Raw genomic sequence first — 15,750 nt, 5'->3', positions numbered from 1 at the left:
GGATTTCCTCTAGCCCTCGGGAGATCATATGAATATCCTGGTAACCATTATAAAGACGCCGGTAAATACACAGTAGCAGCCTCTGTTAGAGCAATTCAGCTCACTTCCTCTCCTTGTTCAATTAGTTAGTGGGCTATAGTGGACTCCACCGAGGATGCTCGGTGTTCAGAGCCCCAGGAGACGTAATTATATACTACTAATAACTGTCATTTCATTCATTGCTGGGACTTCTATGGTTTATTAGCTATAGTGTGCATGTTGCCTCTTCACCTGTAGCAAGATTTGTTACTAAGATAAATTCCTGAAGCGATACAATTATAATAAGCATGCAATAGTAATGATACATTTATTTATTTATTTTTTTAAACATTTTATTGAAGAAATGCACAACATACAAAAAATATATGCATAAGTAATAAGTATATCTGCAACAGCAAATTAATTAAAGCAAACATGAAATATATCAGGTAAACAGATAAAAATGAATATTGAGGTGGTCACACGTCCCGCACATCGCACAAAAACACATATCAAATCAAAAGGCAACAACAGAATCAATTTTAAGCAGTGTCAATGAGAGCTCAAAACGGAGGGCAGTTCGAGGAGAGCATCTCCAAGTTGTACCAGGAGGTAAGTAATACACCTTTCCGCATTATATCTCTTTGGGCCCGAGGCAAAGTTTTTATATAAGGCAACCAGGTTTTAAAAAATTTGTCTGCCCTCTCCTCCTTATTAATGGACATTTCCAACCAATCCATATTGAATAAATGAGTGATTCTAGGCAGTAATAACGTAAGGGTCAAAGTGTCTGAAGATATCCACTGTGAGAGGATGGTCTTCCTCCCTGCGGCAGCAATTTTTGCTATTAAGTTGTGGTGTCCCATGGGCGGTTTCCCACTAGAAGTCGGATATATATCCCAAAGGGCCCATTCAGGAGAAAGGGCGAAAGATATACCCAGGGTGTTTTGAATATAATTCTGTACAAGCGACCAAAACTTGGCCACCTCAGGGCAGCTCCATAAACAATGATAGAGATCTGCATCAGGAGCTTGACACTTAAAACAGGCAGAAGTCGATGATATACCCATGAGACAGCGCAACTTAGGTGTAATATAAGATCTATGTAAGATCTGATACGTCATTTCTGCATAAGATGTTGAAATCAAAAGTTTGTTAAGCCGTACAAAGGCATCAAGTATAGATTTGAAAGGTAAAGATGGAAAATCATTTGTCCACTTAGCCATACCCGTAGACAGAGTATCAACATTCACGGATCGTTTGATATGTACATAAATAACAGATGTGGAGCAACCCCTCCCTGGGCAGCAACGTAGCGCACCATCCAGCACATTCGCCTTGTCAGATATAGACAATTTAGACACCACCTTTGTAGCATAACTACGTATCTGAAAATAAAGAAAAAGGGGGATATATAAATTAGGGAATTTTTCCACCAAGCAATCGTGGGAGAGCACTTTAAGGGAAGTTGGATCTATAATCTGGTGAATTAAGCGCAAACCTCCAAAATACCAGTCCCTAAGCACAGTAGATGTAGTAGTGTAAGGCATTTGAAAGTCCTTGTGTGATAGTGGAAGAAATAGTGTGGTATGGGTCGAGATGCCCATCCGGGAGCGAGATCGTCTCCATGCCATACAAGTACTAATTAATAATAGGTTACAGGCCACATGTGGAGGATATGTAGTGGGTTTCATATGTAGTAAACTAGGGAGGAGAATGTCTGGACAAAAGGCTTGTTCCAAATCAGTATTTGCAAAATCAGAGGATCCTTGTAACCAATCAACTGCTATTCTGTATTGCGCTGCTAAAAACATAACTGCGTATACAAGGCAAGTTAATACCCCCATAGTTTTGACTTTGGCTTAACTTAAAAAGTGAAATTCTAGGCTTTTTCCCCGCCCATATGAATTTACTCATGGCCGTAGACAGTAACCGAATGTCTGAATCCTTAAGCATCAAAGGGAGCATTTGTATAGGATAAAGCAATCTGGGGAACGAGATCATTTTAATTAAATGGCATCTGCCAATGTATGAAAGCGGGAGGTGTTTCCAAGATTGAAAATCTGCCATAATGCGAGAGATTACTGTTGGGAAATTAACCCTATATAGGTCAGATGGAAGCACCGGGATATTAAGTCCCAAATATTTCAAAGAGGAGTGTGCCCATTTAAAAGGAAATCGGCCATCCCACCCCTCCACAGCTTTTGAATGTAATGCCAAGGCCTCTGTTTTAGATTCATTTACCTGGAATCCTGAAATGGACTCAAAGGTATGAAGAAGTCTTAAAAAACTGGGAAAGGCCTCTTGAGGGTTAGCAAAATATAACAACAAGTCGTCAGCATAGGCCGAAACCTTAAGCTCATGAGAACCAATTTTTATGCCTAGCCAGTCAGTATTTTTGTAGAATTGCCTAATAAGGGGATCTAGGGCTAAGTCGAAAAGTAGGGGAGATAAGGGGCAACCCTGCCGAGTGCCCCTGTGGAGTGAGAAACTATCAGTGTTCAAGCCGTTTACCGTGAGAAACGCGGTCGGGCTAGAGTATAACATGCGAAAAAGTCGGACAAAAGAGGAACCAAAATTTTGTAGGTGAAAAAGCCTAAGGAGATGGTTCCAGGAAACTCGATCAAAGGCTTTATCGGCGTCACAGCTGACCAATAAAGAACTTCCCCCAGTTACTCTCGTGGATTGTGTAAGAGCAGCGACCACTTGTCTAATATTATGTACAGAGGACCTGCCTTTCACAAAACCAGATTGGGAATGGTGAAGCAACTTTGGAAGCAGTAACTGTAGACGCTGTGCCAGCAAGGTAGTGAATAGTTTTAAATCTTGGTTTAGTAAAGATATGGGGCGATAGGACTGTATTAAAGTGGGATCCTTCCCAGGTTTGGGTATCAGGATAATGCGGGCTTGAGTAAAGGAGGGAGGTGGGGCTTGGCCAGAAAGAATTGAATTAAAAAGGACAACTAAATGAGGGACGATATGTGGAGCCAATATTTTATAATATTCTGCGGATAGGCCATCGGGGCCTGGAGCCTTACCGTTGGTTAGGCGTTTTATCACAGATAAAATTTCTAAGTCATTGGTGGGGGCAGTAAGAGATTCATGTTCCTCATCCGTCAAAACAGGTGAACCTGCCGATCTGAGGAAGGACATACCTAAAGAAGGGTGATCCGGTGGAGCAGCATACAATGTCTTAAAATAATTCAAAAAAGAATCTGTAATTTCTGAGGGAGCTGTTAAAACCTTTCCGTCTGAGAGAATACGCGAGACAGTAACTGGGGGGCGTTGACTTCTAACCACGTTAGCCAGCAATTTGCCTGACCTATTACCCCATCTAAAGTATCGATGTTTTTGAAAATCTAAGACACATTGAGCACGCTCGGTACATAGAGTGTCATAAAGGTGTTTAGTGGTCAAATATGTGTGGCGAGTCTCAGCGGTGTCAGATCTCAACATATTTGCATATGCTGTAGTCAATGTCTGTCCAAGATCCGTATACCTCTGATTAAGTACTCTCCGTTTATGGGCAACATAATTAATTATATGACCACGCAGTACCGGTTTTGATGCGGCCCAGAACAGATTAATGTCGTCCATGTGTTGTAGATTGTCATCCACATAATTTAGAAAATGTCGTTCTAAATCTAATTTGAAGTCGGGGGAGTCAAACAGATATGAGGGAAATCTCCAATTAAATGAAGTCATTGAGGGATTAGAAAGAGATAAAGTGAACCAGGTAGGGGCGTTATCGGAGATGACAATATTTTCCACCTTAGATTGAGAGACCCTGGAAAGTAAATGTGTAGGCAAAAGCCAAAAGTCAATTCTAGTGGAGGTGCGGTGAGGATGAGAATAAAAGGTGTAATCCCTTTCCACAGGATGTTGATGACGCCACGGGTCTGACAGCTGCAAGGAAGAAATAAAAAATCGTAATGCGGATGGCGCGCTACCCCGCCCCCCGGTACCTGATCTGTCTAACATAGGGTCCAAAGTAGCATTAAAATCCCCACCCAAAATGATGGCCCCTTCAGCCCATTCCTGTAATTTAACATAAAGATCGGTAAAAAAGGCACCATTCGGGCCATTGGGTGCATATATAGTGGCTATCGTGTAAATTGAGTTTTCAATGCGCAGTTTAACAAATAGAAATCTGCCTTCAGAGTCACACAGTTTATCAAGGACAACATAACGTAGAGACTTATGAAGAAGCAGCATCACACCCCTTTTTTTAGTCGTAAAGGAGGCAGAGAAGAATTCCCCTATCCAAGTGTCCCGCAATTTATTATTGTCACCCTCCCTCCAATGGGTCTCCTGGAGTACCGCTACGTCCGGTTTAAGACGTTTAAGGTGTTGTAACACCTTTTTCCTCTTTATAGGGGTATTTAAGCCCTCCACATTCCAGGATAGGAATTTAATATGTGTTTTTCTACTCAGTGATAAAGTAGCAGGGTCTATAGGATTAGCCAATACCACATTTAGTAAAATAAGTAAATTTGAATACAGCAAGGAAAGGAGTCCCCCATGTCCCAGCAAGCAAGGGAACTACAAGGTGTGACCGCGTGTAACCGCCCAACCCCAACAACAGCATAAAACAAAAGAAGACAAACAAAATAACATATGACATAAGTCCTGCAGTTCTTCCATTTTGTAACATTATAAGAACCAACGCAATAGACCAGAGCAGTCTATCATGAAACAAATAAAAACCTCTGATATGAATAAGGTGGGAGAGGAGCTGGAGGAAAAAGGAAAGAATAACAAAAGGGAGAAAGGGGTGAAGAGAGCTAGAAAAGGAAGAGAAAAAGGAAAGAACAAAAAAGCAGGCAATGAGATGGAACAAAAGTAAGATCCCGTGAACGGCGTCAATCAGAAACAGCCCGGGACATAAAATAACAGTTAACCACAACATGATGAAATAAACAGCGAGAAACATCATAATGATAATTGCAATAAGAACAATTGCACAATACTAGCTGGCGTGACAGTCAATCACTCCGCGGCAGTAGAGATAGCAGGAAGAGAGGCCACGAAAGTCTTGGCTGGTTCCACTGAATCAAAAAAGAATTGTTTGCCGTCATGATGTACTCGAAGTTTGGCAGGGTATAGAAGAGCGAAGCGAACTCCCGCTTCGAACAGTAACTTGCACACCGGCGAAAATTCACGGCGTTTCATCGCCACCTGATAAGAGAAGTCCTGAAACAACATCAAACGATTCCCTTAATAGGATAGATCTTGAGCTTTGCGGTATGCTTCCATGACACCAACTTTATCCGTGTAATTAAGGAACCGGAATATAACAGGTCGAGGTCTGCGCTGGTCAGTCCGACGGTCAGGTCCAACGCGATGAACTCTTTCAATCAGGAAGGAGCCGGAAGCAGGTGCGCAATTAAGTTCCTGCGGCAGCCAGGTGGAGACCATATCCATGAGATCCTTTTGGCGGACCGACTCAGGCAGACCAATCAGACGTAAGTTATTCCGACGATTTCGGTTTTCAAGATTCTCTAACTTGTCGTTTACTGCTGCGAGGGACGTTTCATGTGTATCAATCAGTGCTTTTGCAGCGGACAAATCATCCTCAAGATCTGAGATCCGTTGTTCTGCCTCATCCAGACGTGTTTCATGTACTTTTATTTGCACCATGGTAGAGTCAATCGCCTCCTTCAAACTTGCCAATTTTTTGTCAAGCAGCGGGGAGATAATATCAGAAATTTCTTGTGCTTTAGCGACAGAGGCAGATGCATATTTGGTCGAATCCGAGACTCCTGCCAGGACGTTATCTCTATCTGGAGAAGCTGGGGAGCCTTGGGAGACCGGAGTGGAGGCTCTGGTTTCACGACTTTTAGTAGCCTGGTTACCTTTACCACCCCTCTGTTGCTTGGCCATATATTTATCCATGACAAAACAGGTGACGTGGTACCAAAAAATTAATCACTATATAAAAGATGAAAGAAAAAAAAAAAAAAGGCAGACACTGCAGGTATCTGACCAGCAGGGGGAGCCAAAGTCAAAGCCAGCAGACAAACGAGAAAAAAAAAAAAAAAAAAGGCAGACACTGCAGGTATCTGACCAGCAGGGGGAGCCAAAGTCAAAGCCAGCAGACAAACGAGAAAGAAAAAAAAAAAAAAAGAACGTAAAATCCACCTCGTGTGCAGTGTGTTTAGCAGAGGGTAAAGAGATCAGGCCAGGTAGAGGAGAAGCAGCTGAGAGGTACCTGGGAGTCCCCACAGGATTGATGACTTCTGGAAGATGGTGAGTGCAATCTCCAGGGGTGACAAACTCAGCCTTCCAGCGGGTCTGAGATGTGGGAGACCGGAGGTGACACACAGCAGGGCAGTAGCTGCAGGTCCACAGTGCCGTTTCCAGCCTTCAGTACTCACACTGGCCGCCTCACAGAGTCCCAGGAGCAGGGGAAGACAGAGGGGGAAAAGAGCCCAGCCGATCCAAGATGGCGGCCGCGGGCGGGAGGGCCGACTAAAACCCTCCAGATCCGGCAGTAACAGGGCGGTGGAGAGCCGGGACCAGCGTCCACTTGTCCACCACTATCTCCAGTACCCTAGGTGACAGTATGGGGGTACAGCTCCCGGCGCCAGCAGTGTGTAATAGGCGCCCAGCGTGCGAGGAGCAGAGAGCTCACTTAAAATGCAGCCTGTTGCAGGGGCTGCCCACCGGAAGTCAATGATACATTTCTTAAACAGTGTTACAAATCTACATCTGCACTGAGTTAATACTCCATACATTGCTATAACCATCCCAATTTGTGGACACTGTTTATCAAATATATTTACGTTTTTTTCAGAGTATATACAAATTTTATAATTCTTCCATAGATTGTGTACCAGTTTTTATTGGTGTGTTATTATTTTAATAAATATATTTTATATATTTCGGTTGTCAGCTCTCCACAATTATGGTATACTAACAACACTGTAAGCGCAGCCAATCTTTTTTCTTTTTCTCTTGCAAAATTTCTAATATGTCTGTAATATTTGTTCAATTTAGTTGTAACAAGATATGATTATGAAAAGAAAAATGTTAAAAATGTAAACAATTCCATTATTAGTGAAATTTTTGTGACGATGCGGAGTTTAAAAAAGTTTTATTTTGTATCTTGGATAATTTTTTTTCTGTTTGAATTATTAAATTCCATAGGACGTGTAATTTCAAAATAAGAATATGTTGCTTTTTAACCACAACAATATTTGGTTAATTGACAATCTGTTCAAACCTGTAAATCTGAAAATAAACATTTCATTTATTTATTTATTTCACCATGTTTCACCGAGTTTTGTGTCCAAGTGGCATTAATTGTTTTCAAATTTTAAGGCACCATTTAGAGTTACAATTGAATTTAAATAAAATGGCTGTTGCAAAATGGATGTACTGTCAATTACTCATAATATAAATTTCCACAAAAATAGCAGCAATCTGCACATATGCAGAGCTTTATCACATTGAGATGCATCCTTATCTGCATGAACAGCATATCCACTTAGTTTGTAACAAGTTATCATAAACTCCCCATTGTCTGACACATGTCCCCTCATCAGTAACAGGTAAAACCTCTTAAACATACTGTAACAATAATATAAACACACAGAAACACGTAAAAGGGGAAGAGGAAGGTGTACTTTAAATTTGAATCTATTTAAATTTTATACTATTTGCTAACCAGTAACTAATTAAATGAGAACGAATGAAAGAATACTGCAGATGAAGTATGGTGTGGCAGAACGAATGGCTCTGCAAAGCAATATCCCCACCTGCATACTCGCACCAATCTATTACCTGTGGAAAAACCAGATGCCCACTCATTACCACACTCAAGGTATCCACCTCCCACCACGATGACACAAGTTGAGGCCCACCTGGACTTACGGTGCAACTAACCCCAGTAGGGTAGAATCCAGTGACGTGCAGTGGGGTGAGGCAGAGCCTTTCCTGTCAAACTAATGTTTGCACCAGCGTTTTGGCTTAATAAAGTATATGAAAAATACACAGAATATGTTAGAAATATCTTCTTTGTTTTATGCTAATCATTTTTATAGTCAAAACTCCCTGAGCAAAAGTCTACGGCAGGTGAGGAAGTGCCTCCCATGCCTACCTTTTCTACACATCTCTGGTCAAAACTCACCAAATTTCCAGGAGTTTATATTGCTACACCTGTGTATAATGCCCATTTGGCTCATATATTGTGTGTAAATCTGGCTCTTGTACTAGCCAGTGCCTCCTGAGCCATTTATCTGACCACACGTCCCTGGTAGAATCAGCTTAAGCTATGTATTGGAGGGGAGATCACCTCAAGTTTCCAAGGCAGATGGCGACTGCAGCCTTTCTTTCCCACCACAAAGTAAACAGACACCAACTAACCCAAAACCAAATGGAAACGACAGTGGGAAACTGCACACACTGAAGGCTTATTCTTCCAAGATGGATAACAGCAAAGACAGTCACAAAATGGTCCTGAAACTTCACCCCTGCTAAAACACTACATAACACAACAATTTAACCCTTTCTGGTCCAGCGGCAGACACTTAAAGACTTGGAGGTTTAATTCCCTACATGCATATGAAATGCATTTCGTACCTCTCCTCATCAGTCTGCACTTGTGTTTGTCCTATAGCAGGTGCAAGAGATATTTATCCTAAGAGGTGCATTTGCCTGAACATAACCTATATGGGAATGTTGAATCCTTTTGGCAGGTCGAACCTACTTAGGTCGACAGTCACTAGGTTGACCACTATTGGTCAACATCGACATGGTCGACATTTACAAATGGTCAACACATGAAAATGGTCGACACATAGCAGGTCGACATGGAAAGGTTGACATTGCTTTTTTTTTTTAAATAGACTTTTAGCTTTAATACTTTACCATCCATATGGACTATGAATGGGAATAGTAACCTGTGTCGAGTGCAGTGGTAGCAGAGCAAGGCACCTTGCCCGCAGTTTGCTCGCCATGCAAGTGGACGCAGTACACTAATTGGGGTTCCTGGTCATGTTACTGAAAAAATGACACCAAAAGCAGTAAAAAAATCCATGTCGACCTTTCCATGCTGTCGAAGTCAAAAATATTACATAGATAGAACATACAAACTCCACACATATTGAGTCGCTATACTTGCGAATACGCGCAGCGTGCACCGCAATATATGGTAACATACATATTTACACAGACATGCCACAAAGATATATTCAACACATATTTCATACAGCACATAATTTGAACATATCAAGCGCCAGACATCATAATGTTTTAAATTATATAAAAGAGCAACGTCATGTATGTGTATTATTGGAGCAGAGCAAGATGGACATGTCGTGCTTGGTGTCACAGTAACTAGATTAATGTGTAGATTCATTTTATGCCTGTTATTAAGTTGTAGCACATTGCCATGAGTAGTTATGATTGAATGTAGAATATAAAGCCACAATTCTTATGAGAACAATGAACATTCCATTTAAAGCATGTGATGGACAGGAAACCCAGGCCAGCCCTTTTGATGTCTTCAGGGCTTGCATATGAACTGACCAATCACTCATCATGAATGAGAAAGTTCCCTCCCCTAGACTAGTAACAAGAGATCTGTATACGCCCCCAAGAGACTCAGTGTATAGGTGATCACACACACAGCCGGCTGCCTTCTTTGTCCCAGATGATGATGGAGATGCTGTCTGTCCAGTGGCTGCATGATTTTACTGAGAGAGAGAGAGAGAGAGAGAGAGAGAGAGAGAGAGAGAGTGATATGGAGCGTAGTGAGCATTTGAACAAAATATGGTAATTGTATTGCTGGCCATGTATGTATTTGAATTAGTTTGTAATAACTGCTTACTGTGTAAATTGTAACCATGTAACTATATATATATATATACTGTACATTGTGATATATTGAATACATATCCTTTTAATAACAAATATATACATCAATAAGATTTGGAACTCAGATAATGTGTGCGTGTATTGTTTTGTCTTATGGGATGCAGTGTTTTGCGATGTATAGCGCACATTCATAGCACATGGTAATAAGATGTGCAGGCGTCCACAGTATATATTAGAGCTGGTATTTTAGATATTTGTTAGAAAGCAATTTGACTTTTACAATGCGTCGACCTGCCCTGTGTTGACCATTTTCACGTGTCAATAATTTGTCCATGTCGACCATGTCAATGTCAACCAATAGTGGCTGACCTAATTCGACCATTCATACCAGAACCTATGGGAATTCCCCTTCACACCTGTTCTGCCTCTCTGGTCATTAGGTTTGATACATGTAAAATGGGTTTCGTTCTAAGTCAGATGCGTTTTAAGAAATGCATGCAGCTCCCAATTTCGAGCCGACAGCACATGCATCATAATCTGGCATGTTGTGCAATGCATCCAAAGTAGCAAGTACCTACATCTGTGTCAGATCTCCAGTGAACAGAGACTAACATCAAGTGGGCATTTCTGGGTGGTAACTGGGCAATGAGAGTGTATGTAGCCTTACTTCTGTGCTTGACTTAGGTGATTGGACACAGTTGGGAATGACTGCACTTAGCGTGGGTTATTGTGCAACTCCAGACACTAATGATTACAGCTGCAGCATGGATGCAAAAAAACCCAGTAGACAGTCAATCCAGGATGCTGAAAATCAACCTACTGTATACACACAGGGCCAGACTGGTGATCTGCACTTCTGGCAAATGCCAGAAGGGCCAATGGCCTGTTGGGTCAAAGTGGTCATTCAGGGCTGGGTGAGAAGCGCAGTCTTCTGGCTCACTGTTGGACAGTCTACCCACCCATTGGTAACTGGAATAAAGATAGATTGGGGCATGCTGCGAGGCCAGGCCCCTTACTCATGACATGCCTCCCTCCGCCATGGCTGCCCCTCTCTTGGTGTGCTTGCATGCTGTGGCATGTACACACAAGGACGTGCTAGGGCTACTTCACGTCCCCAGTCCATTCCTAGATACACAGCTTAAATCTCCTATTTAATAGCCCAGATCTGTGACTCTGTGACTGTGTGTATAACACTGGGCGGAGTCACAACACTGGGCGGAGTCAGAGTCATAGAGTCACAGATCTGGCCAAATATATAGGAGATATCTATATCTATAATCTGACTGGCCGGCTATTCATTGCAGCGGCTGCCGACCCGCATCCCGCTCCCACCCATGGCATGTAAGTATGGCTGCCCGTCTCAGCTGCGGCCGCCCTGCCCCGCACACCCCACCCACGGCCTGGAAGTCTGGCTGTCCAGGGCTGGCTGTCTCAGCTGTGGCAGCCCTGCACCCCCCACCCACCCATGACATGTAAGTCTGACTGCCTAGGGCTGGCTGTCTCAGCTGCGGCTGCCCTGCCCTGCACACCCCACCCACCCACGACCTGGAAGTCTGGCTGCCTGGGGCTGGCCGTCTCAGCGGTGGCTACCCTGCAGCCCCCTCCCACCCGCGGCATATGTCTGGCTGCCTGGGCTTGCCGGCTCAGCGGTGGACGCCCCGCACCACCTCCTACCCACAGCATGTACTTTGCGGCATGTACTGGGCGGCTACCTGGGGCTGACCGGCTTGTCAGTGCAGCAGCAGATCCCCCCGCACTCCCCTCCTCTGCTTCACAAGCTGCCGTGCAAACGGCAGCTTGTGAATAGAATTGGAAGCTGTTCGCCATCTCAGGATCAAACTCCAGGAACTGCACTGGCTTGAATGGCCTTTTGCTGCTCCTCCATCCTCTGAAGCATATAGAGGGTTGAATTCCACCTCGTTACCATCTCTTGCTTCAGATGATGGCAGGGCAGGTTCAGGACTGTTTGCTGGTGCTCCAGTTTTCGGCACGCGGTGGCTGTATGCCGAAAGTGGCCCGCAATTCTTCGGGCCACTGACAGCATCTCTTGCACGCCCCTGTCGTTTTTTAAATAATTCTGCACTACCAAATTCAATGTATGTGCAAAACATGGGACGTGCTGGAATTTGCCCACATGTAATGCACGCACAATATTGGTGGCGTTGTCCGATGTCACAAATCCCCAGGAGAGTCCAATTGGGGTAAGCCATTCTGCGATGATGTTCCTCAGTTTCCGTAAGAGGTTGTCAGCTGTGTGCCTCTTATGGAAAGCGGTGATACAAAGCGTAGCCTGCCTAGGAACGAGTTGGCGTTTGCGAGATGCTGCTACTGGTGCCGCCGCTGCTGTTCTTGCTGCGGGAGGCAATACATCTACCCACTGGGCTGTCACACTCATATAGTCCTGAGTCTGACCTGCTCCATTTGTCCACATGTCCGTGGTTAAGTGGACATTGGGTACAACTGCATTTTTTAGGACACTGGTGACTCTTTTTCTGACGTCTGTGTACATTTTCGGTATCGCCTTCCTAGAGAAATGGAACCTAGATGGTATTTGGTACCGGGGACACAGTACCTCAATCAAGTCTCTAGTTGCCTGTGAATTAACGGTGGATACCGGACACACGTTTCTCACCGCCCAGGCTGCCAAGGCCTGAGTTATCCGCTTTGCAGCAGGATGACTGCTGTGATATTTCATCTTCCTCGCAAAGGACTGTTGGACAGTCAATTGCTTACTGGAAGTAGTACAAGTGGTCTTCCGACTTCCCCTCTGGGATGACGATCGACTCCCAGCAGCAATAACAGCAGCACCAGCAGCAGTAGGTGTTACACTCAAGGATGCATTGGAGGAATCCCAGGCAGGAGAGGACTCGTCAGACTTGCCAGTGACATGGCCTGCAGGACTATTGGCTTTCCTGTGTAAGGAGGAAATTGACACTGAGGGAGTTGGTGGTGTGGTTTGCAGGAGCTTGGTTACAAGAGGAAGGGATTTAGTGGTCAGTGGACTGCTTCCGCTGTCATCCAAAGTTTTTGAACTTGTCACTGACTTCTGATGAATGCGGTCCAGGTGACGTATAAGGGAGGATGTTCCTAGGTGGTTAACGTCCTTACCCCTACTTATTACAGCTTGACAAAGGCAACACACGGCTTGACACCTGTTGTCCGCATTTCTGTTTAAATAATTCCACACCGAAGAGGTGATTTTTTTTGTATTTTGACCAGGCATGTCAATGGCCATATTCATCCCACGGACAACAGGTGTCTCCCCGGGTGCCTGACTTAAACAAACCACCTCACCATCAGAATCCTCCTTGTCAATTTCCTCCCCAGCGCCAGCAACACCCATATCCTCATCCTGGTGTACTTCAACAGTGACATCCTCAATTTGACTATCAGGAACTGGACTGCGGGTGCTCCTTCCAGCAATTGCAGGGGACGTGCAAATAGTGGAAGGCGCAACCTCTTCCCGTCCAGTGTTGGGAAGGTCAGGCATCGCAACCGACACAATTGGACTCTCCTTGGGGATTTGTGATTTAGAAGAACGCACAGTTCTTTGCTGTGCTTTTGCCATCTTAACTCTTTTAAGTTTTTTAGCAGGAGGATGACTGCTTCCATCCTCAGGTGAAGCTGAAACACTAGCCTTGAACATAGGCCAGGGCCTCAGCCGTTCCTTGCCACTCCGTGTCGCAAATGGCACATTGGCAAGTTTACGCTTCTCCTCAGACGATTTTGATTTAGATTTTTGGGTCATTTTACTGAGCTTTATTTTTTGGGATTTTACATGCTCTCTACTATGACATTGTGCATCGGCCTTGGCAGACGACGTTGATGGCATATCATCGTATCGGCCATGACTAGTGGCAGCAGCTTCAGCACGAGGTGGAAGTGGATCTTGATCTTTCCCTATTTTACCCTCCACATTTTTGTTCTCCATTTTTTAATGTGTGGAATTATATGGCAGTAATAGATCAACGTATAATACTGGTGGTCACTGGTCAGCAAAACTCTGCACTGCACTCCTCCTATATAATATACTGGTGGTCCCCAGTCCCCACAATAAAGCAGTGTGAGCACAGATATATGCAGCACACTGAGCACAGATATGGAGCATTTTTCAGGCAGAGAACGTATAATACTGGTGGTCACTGGTCAGCAAAACTCTGCACTGTACTCCTCCTATATAATATACTGGTGGTCCCCAGTCCCCACAATAAAACAGTGTGAGCACAGATATATGCAGCACACTGAGCACAGATATGGAGCGTTTTTCAGGCAGAGAACGTATAATACTGGTGGTCACTGGTCAGCAAAACTCTGCACTGTACTCCTCCTATATAATATACTGGTTGTCCCCAGTCCCCACAATAAAGCAGTGTGAGCACATATATATGCAGCACACTGAGCACAGATATGGAGCATTTTTCAGGCAGAGGAGAGAACGTATAATACTGGTGGTCACTGGTCAGCAAAACTCTGCACTGTACTCCTCCTATATAATATACTGGTGGTCCCCAGTCCCCACAATAAAGCAGTGTGAGCACAGATATATGCAGCACACTGAGCACAGATATGGAGTGTTTTTCAGGCAGAGAACGTATAATACTGGTGGTCACTGGTCAGCAAAACTCTGCACTGTACTCCTCCTATATAATACTGGTGGTCCCCAGTCCCCACAATAAAGCAGTGTGAGCACAGATATATGCAGCACACTGAGCACAGATATGGAGAGTTTTTCAGGCAGAGGAGAGAACGTATAATGCTGGTGGTCACTGGTCAGTAAAACTCTGCACTGTACTCCTCCTATATAATATACTGGTGATCCCCAGTCCCCACAATAAAGCAGTGTGAGCACAGATATATGCAGCACACTGAGCACAGATATGGAGCGTTTTTCAGGCAGAGAACGTATAATACTGGTGGTCACTGGTCAGCAAAACTCTGCACTGTACTCCTCCTATATAATATACTGGTGGTCCCCAGTAGCCACAATAAAGCAGTGATGGAGCATATTTTTTTTTTTTTATCAAACTCTCTATAAATATATATTGGAAGATGCAGAATGATTCATATACTGTATCTTGACATTATATAAAAAAAAAAAAATTTTTAGTCCTTCAACTACTGTCATATCTCTCTCTAAAGTGTATATCTACTACCAGACAGACATGATATGCCCCCCAGCAGTGCCATATACACATGATATGCCCCCAGCAGTGCCAGATACACATGATATGCCCCCCAGCAGTGCCAGATACACATGCTATGCCCCCCAGCAGTGCCAGATACACATGATATGCCCCCCAGCAGTGCCAGATACACATGCTATGCCCCCAGCAGTGCCAGATACACATAATTTGCCCTCCAGCAGTGCCATATACACGATATGCACCCAGCAGTGCCAGATAGACATGATATGCCCCCCAGCAGTGCCATATACACATAATAAGCCCCCCAGCAGTGCCAGATACACACGATATGCCCCCCAGCAGTGCCAGCTACACATGATATGCCCCCCAGCAGTGCCAGATAGACATGATATGCCCCCCAGCAGTGCCAGATAGACATGATATGCCCCACATTGCCAGATGCATATATGCCCCCACAGTGCCAGATATATATATGCCCCAAGTGCCAGATACATATATGTACCCACAGTGCCACTACATATATGCGCCCACAGTGCCAGATACATATATGCCCTCACAGTGCCAGATACATATATGCCCCCCACAGTGCCAGATACATATATGCCACCAGTGCCGGACACATATATGCCCCCAGTGCCAGATACACATGTCCCCACAGTGCCAGATATGCCCCAGTGCCAGATACACACATCCTCAGAGTCAGGGGCGGAACTACTGGCAGGGCAGCCAGTGCATTGCACTGAGGCCCCGCCGCACTCAAGGGCCCACA

The 15,750-nt window shown here is 44.3% G+C and overlaps 1 long non-coding RNA gene across 1 annotated transcript in view; it reads left to right on the top strand.

The window, feature by feature from the left end:
* Positions 1 to 6,162: 6,162 nt before the first annotated feature.
* Positions 6,163 to 15,750, top strand: part of LOC134947861 (uncharacterized) — a 101,882-nt gene continuing 92,294 nt past the window's right edge. The window contains exon 1 of the long non-coding RNA XR_010182825.1: positions 6,163 to 6,267. This is a non-coding gene — a long non-coding RNA (uncharacterized LOC134947861). The remainder of the gene's footprint in view (positions 6,268 to 15,750) is intronic.

This window comes from Pseudophryne corroboree, chromosome 8, assembly GCF_028390025.1.
Source record: "Pseudophryne corroboree isolate aPseCor3 chromosome 8, aPseCor3.hap2, whole genome shotgun sequence".
NCBI lineage: Eukaryota > Metazoa > Chordata > Amphibia > Anura > Myobatrachidae > Pseudophryne > Pseudophryne corroboree.
This window is presented reverse-complemented; position numbering and strand designations above follow the sequence as displayed.